The sequence below is a fragment of the Taudactylus pleione genome, unplaced genomic scaffold (genome assembly GCF_031769625.1).
Source record: "Taudactylus pleione unplaced genomic scaffold, aTauple2 ptg000177l, whole genome shotgun sequence".
In the NCBI taxonomy this organism is placed as follows: domain Eukaryota; kingdom Metazoa; phylum Chordata; class Amphibia; order Anura; family Myobatrachidae; genus Taudactylus; species Taudactylus pleione.
The window spans coordinates 743,251-749,579 of record NW_028284579.1 but is presented as its reverse complement, the minus strand read 5'-3'; the positions used below and the strand labels follow the sequence as shown (position 1 = coordinate 749,579).

Sequence of the window (6,329 nt, the reverse complement as noted above, 5' to 3'; positions counted from 1 at the left end):
TCAATCAATCAATACAAAATTCAGGCATTAATTGCAGAGCATGTGAAGATGTGATTTGTGTCTAGCATTTTATCAAATATTTGGAAAATCCTAAACTATAGGTAATTCCATGTTAATGTTATTTTTGCAATATCTTTTTGATTTATCCAACTCTAAGCATCTTTGAAAAATAGTTGAAAAAGCAATTTATTACTAATATTTGAATCAATAGTTTCAACAGCAGCATGGACATTGCACATTTGTAAAAGTAATTTTGGTTAATTAGTTTTATCCAAATTTTATGAAACGCAGTTTTTCATGTATCAGGATGGCTGAGCGGTCTAAGGCGCTGTGTTGAAGTCACAGTCTTCTCTGGAGGCGGGGGTTCAAATCCCACTTCTGACAGTGTTGTTCCTTTTCTTCTTTGTTCTACAATGTCTCTTCCTTGTTGCTTGTGAAGAGAAATACTTAAGATATTCACTGCAAATCTGTTTCACAAACCACTTTGAAGAATAATCAACCTTCCATTATTTCTGCTTTATACCAATCAAAGAAATTGTTGCATTCTTCCCTAAAAATATGGACTTAAATACTACTTCAGACATCAATATTATATGTATTTTTTTCTTTGGTCAACATTTTTTCATATACTGAGTTTGCAAAATAAAATATCCCCCAACTTCTGAATCAGGTCTCCATATCTCAGGAGTAAGAACACTGCTCGTTTAAGCCAGTGGTCATGAACACAAACCCTACTTGTACACTCCTTCATAGCATCCAATCAAGCCCATAAGCCAAAATCATTAGCCAGTTCTTGGAAAGTTCATAAATGTCTTTTCTATGGTGAGTGAAAATCCACAAGACAGCAAATTCTAGACACTTGGAATCCAATCCTGAATAGAGCAAAAAAAATAATTACCGCATTTTTCCTTGGCATTCTATGAATTAGAAAAATAGATACTGCACATCCCCTTTTCAATGTATTTTGGAAACTGCCACATTTGGAGTAATGATTTTCTTTCAGTGCAGCTCTTAATCAATCAATACAAAATTCAGGCATTAATTGTAGATCATGTGAAGATGTTATTTGTGTCTAGCATTTTCTCAAATATTTGGAAAATCCTAAACTATAGGTAATTCCGTGTTAATGTTATTTTTACAATATCTTTTTGATTTATCCAACTTTAAGCATCTTTGAAAAATAATTGAAAAAGCAATTTATTACTAATATTTGAATCAATAGTTTCAACAGCAGCATGGACATTGCACCTTTGAAAAAGTAATTTTGGTTAATTAGTTTTATCCAATTTTTATGAAACTTAGTTTTTTTTGTGTCAGGATGGCCGAGCGGTCTAAGGCGCTGCGTTCAGGTTGCAGTCTCCTCTGGAGGCGTGGGTTCAAATCCCACTTCTGACAGTGTTCTTCCTTTTCTTCTTTGTTCTACAATGTCTCTTCCTTGTTGCTTGTGAAGAGAAATACTTAAGATATTCACTGCAAATCTGTTTCACAAACCACTTTGAAGAATAATCAACCTTCCATTATTTCTGCTTTATACCAATCAAAGAAAATGTTGCATTCTTCCCTAAAAATATGGACTTAAATACTACTTCAGACATCAATATTATATGTATTTTTTTCTTTGGTCAACATTTTTTCATATACTGAGTTTGCAAAATAAAATATCCCCCAACTTCTAAATCAGGGCTCCATATCTCAGGAGTAAGAACACTGCTCTTTTAAGCCAGTGGTCATGAACTCAAACCCTACTTGTACACTTCTTCATAGCATCCAATCAAGCCCATAAGCCAAAATCATTAGCCAGTTCTTGGAAAGTTCATAAATGTCTTTTCTATGGTGAGTGAAAATCCACAAGACAACAAATTCTAGACTCTTGGAATCCAATCCTGAATAGAGCAAAAAAAATAATTACCGTATTTTTCCTTGGCATTCTATGAATTAGAAAAATAGATACTGCACATCCCCTTTTCAATGTATTTTGGAAACTGCCACATTTGGAGTAATGATTTTTTTTAATGCAGCTCTCAATCAATCAATACAAAATTCAGGCATTAATTGTAGAGCATGTGAAGATGTTATTTGTGTCAAGCATTTTCTCAAATATTTGGAAAATCCTAAACTATAGGTAATTCCGTGTTAATGTTATTTTTACAATATCTTTTTGATTTATCCAACTTTAAGCATCTTTGAAAAATAATTGAAAAAGCAATTTATTACTAATATTTGAATCAATAGTTTCAACAGCAGCATGGACATTGCACCTTTGAAAAAGTAAATTTGGTTAATTAGTTTTATCCAATTTTTATGAAACTTAGTTTTTTATGTGTCAGGATGGCCGAGCGTTCAAAGGCGCTGCGTTACGGTTGCAGTCTCCTCTGGAGGCGTTGGGTCAAATCGTACTTCTGACAGTGTTCTTACTTTTCTTCTTTGTTCTACAATGTCTCTTCCTTGTTGCTTGTGAAGAGAAATACTTAAGATATTCACTGCAAATCTGTTTCACAAACCACTTTGAAGAATAATCAACCTTCCATTATTTCTGCTTTATACCAATCAAAGAAAATGTTGCATTCTTCCCTAAAAATATGGAATTAAATACTACTTCAGACATCAATATTATATGTATTTTTTTCTTTGGTCAACATTTTTTCATATACTGAGTTTGCAAAATAAAATATCCCCCAACTTCTGAATCAGGGCTCCATATCTCAGGAGTAAGAACACTGCTCTTTTAAGCCAGTGGTCATGAACTCAAACCCTACTTGTACACTCCTTCATAGCATCCAATCAAGCCCATAAGCCAAAATCATTAGCCAGTTTTTGGAAGGTTCATAAATGTCTTTTCTATGGTGAGTGAAAATCCACAAGACAACAAATTCTAGACACTTGGAATCCAATCCTGAATAGAGCAAAAAAAATAATTACCGCATTTTTCCTTGGCATTCTATGAATTAGAAAAATAGATACTGCACATCCCCTTTTCAATGTATTTTGGAAACTGCCACATTTGGAGTCATGATTTTCTTTCAGTGCAGCTCTCAATCAATCAATACAAAATTCAGGCATTAATCGTAGATCATGTGAAGATGTTATTTGTGTCTAGCATTTTCTCAAATATTTGGAAAATCCTAAACTATAGGTAATTCCGTGTTAATGTTATTTTTACAATATCTTTTTGATTTATCCAACTTTAAGCATCTTTGAAAAATAATTGAAAAAGCAATTTATTACTAATATTTGAATCAATAGTTTCAACAGCAGCATGGACATTGCACCTTTGAAAAAGTAATTTTGGTTAATTAGTTTTATCCAATATTTATGAAACTTAGTTTTTTATGTGTCAGGATATCCGACCGGTCTAAAGCGCTGCGTTCAGGTCGCAGTCTCCTCTGGAGGCGTTGGGTCAAATCCTACTTCTGACAGTGTTCTTACTTTACTTCTTTGTTCTACAATGTCTCTTCCTTGTTGCTTGTGAAGAGAAATACTTAAGATATTCACTGCAAATCTGTTTCACAAACCACTTTGAAGAATAATCAACCTTCCATTATTTCTGCTTTATACCAATCAAAGAAAATGTTGCATTCTTCCCTAAAAATATGGACTTAAATACTACTTCAGACATCAATATTATATGTATTTTTTTCTTTGGTCAACATTTTTTCATATACTGAGTTTGCAAAATAAAATATCCCCCAACTTCTGAATCAGGGCTCCATATCTCAGGAGTAAGAACACTGCTCTTTTAAGCCAGTGGTCATGAACTCAAACCCTACTTGTACACTCCTTTATAGCATCCAATCAAGCCCATAAGCCAAAATCATTAGCCAGTTTTTGGAAGGTTCATAAATGTCTTTTCTATGGTGAGTGAAAATCCACAAGACAACAAATTCTAGACACTTATAATCCAATCCTGAATAGAGCAAAAAACATAATTACCGCATTTTTCCTTGGCATTCTATGAATTAGAAAAATAGATACTGCACATCCCCTTTTCAATGTATTTTGGAAACTGCCACATTTGGAGTAATGATTTTCTTTCAATGCAGCTCTCAATCAATCAATACAAAATTCAGGCATTAATTGCAGAGCATGTGAAGATGTGATTTGTGTCAAGCATTTTATCAAATATTTGGAAAATCCTAAACTATAGGTAATTCCATGTTAATGTTATTTTTGCAATATCTTTTTGATTTATCCAACTCTAAGCATCTTTGAAAAATAGTTGAAAAAGCAATTTATTACTAATATTTGAATCAATAGTTTCAACAGCAGCATGGACATTGCACATTTGTAAAAGTAATTTTGGTTAATTAGTTTTATCCAAATTTTATGAAACGCAGTTTTTCATGTATCAGGATGGCTGAGCGGTCTAAGGCGCTGCGTTCAAGTCACAGTCTTCTCTGGAGGCGGGGGTTCAAATCCCACTTCTGACAGTGTTGTTCCTTTTCTTCTTTGTTCTACAATGTCTCTTCCTTGTTGCTTGTGAAGAGAAATACTTAAGATATTCACTGCAAATCTGTTTCACAAACCACTTTGAAAAATAATCAACCATGCATTATTTCTGCTTTATACCAATCAAAGAAAATGTTGCATGCTCCCCTAATAATATGGACTTAAATACTACTTCAGACATCAATACTATATGTATTTATTTCTTTGGTCCACATTTTTTCATATACTGAGTTTGCAATATAAAATATCCCCCAACTTCTGAATCAGGGCTCCATATCTCAGGAGTAAGAACACTGCTCTTTTAAGCCAGTGGTCATGAACAGAAACCCTACTTGTACAATACTTCATAGCATCCAATCAAGCCCATGAGCCAAAATCATTAGCCAGTTCTTGGAAAGTTCATAAATGTCTTTTCTATGGTGAGTGAAAATCCACAAGAGAACATATTCTAGACACTTGGAATCCAATCCTGAATAGAGCAAAAAAAATAATTACCGCATTTTTCCTTGGCATTCTATGAATTAGAAAAACAGATACTGCACATCCCCTTTTCAATGTATTTTGGAAACTGCCACATTTGGAGTAATGATTTTCTTTCAATGCAGCTCTCAATCAATCAATACAAAATTCAGGCATTAATTGTAGAGCATGTGAAGATGTTTGTGTCAAGCATTTTCTCAAATATTTGGAAAATCCTAAACTATAGGTAATTCCATGTTAATGTTATTTTTGCAATATCTTTTTGATTTATCCAACTCTAAGCATCTTTGAAAAATAGTTGAAAAAGCAATTTATTACTAATATTTGAATCAATAGTTTCAACAGCAGCATGGACATTGAAAATTTGTAAAAGTAATTTTGGTTAATTAGTTTTATCCAAATTTTATGAAACGCAGTTTTTCATGTATCAGGATGCTGCGTTCAAGTCGCAGTCTCCTCTGGAGGCGTGGGTTCAAATCCCACTTCTGACAGTGTTCTTCCTTTTCTTCTTTGTTCTACAATGTCTCTTCCTTGTTGCTTGTGAAGAGAAATACTTAAGATATTCACTGCAAATCTGTTTCACAAACCACTTTGAAGAATAATCAACCTTCCATTATTTCTGCTTTATACCAATCAAAGAAAATGTTGCATTCTTCCCTAAAAATATGGACTTAAATACTACTTCAGACATCAATATTATATGTATTTTTTTCTTTTGTCAACATTTTTTCATATACTGAGTTTGCAAAATAAAATATCCCCCAACTTCTAAATCAGGGCTCCATATCTCAGGAGTAAGAACACTGCTCTTTTAAGCCAGTGGTCATGAACTCAAACCCTACTTGTACACTCCTTCATAGCATCCAATCAAGCCCATAAGCCAAAATCATTAGCCAGTTCTTGGAAAGTTCATAAATGTCTTTTCTATGGTGAGTGAAAATCCACAAGACAAGAAATTCTAGACACTTGGAATCCAATCCTGAATAGAGCAAAAAAAATAATTACCGCATTTTTCCTTGGCATTCTATGAATTAGAAAAATAGATACTGCACATCCCCTTTTCAATGTATTTTGGAAACTGCCACATTTGGAGTAATGATTTTCTTTTAATGCAGCTCTCAATCAATCAATACAAAATTCAGGCATTAATTGTAGAGCATGTGAAGATGTTATTTGTGTCAAGCATTTTCTCAAATATTTGGAAAATCCTAAACTATAGGTAATTCCGTGTTAATGTTATTTTTACAATATCTTTTTGATTTATCCAACTTTAAGCATCTTTGAAAAATAATTGAAAAAGCAATTTATTACTAATATTTGAATCAATAGTTTCAACAGCAGCATGGGCATTGCACCTTTGAAAAAGTAAATTTGGTTAATTAGTTTTATCCAATTTTTATGAA

General features: G+C 33.0%; 1 non-coding gene across 1 annotated transcript; it reads left to right on the top strand.

The window, feature by feature from the left end:
* Positions 1-1,312: 1,312 nt before the first annotated feature.
* Positions 1,313-1,395, top strand: TRNAL-CAG (transfer RNA leucine (anticodon CAG)). The gene has a single exon. It is a non-coding gene; the product is annotated as a tRNA-Leu (tRNA).
* Positions 1,396-6,329: the final 4,934 nt, after the last annotated feature.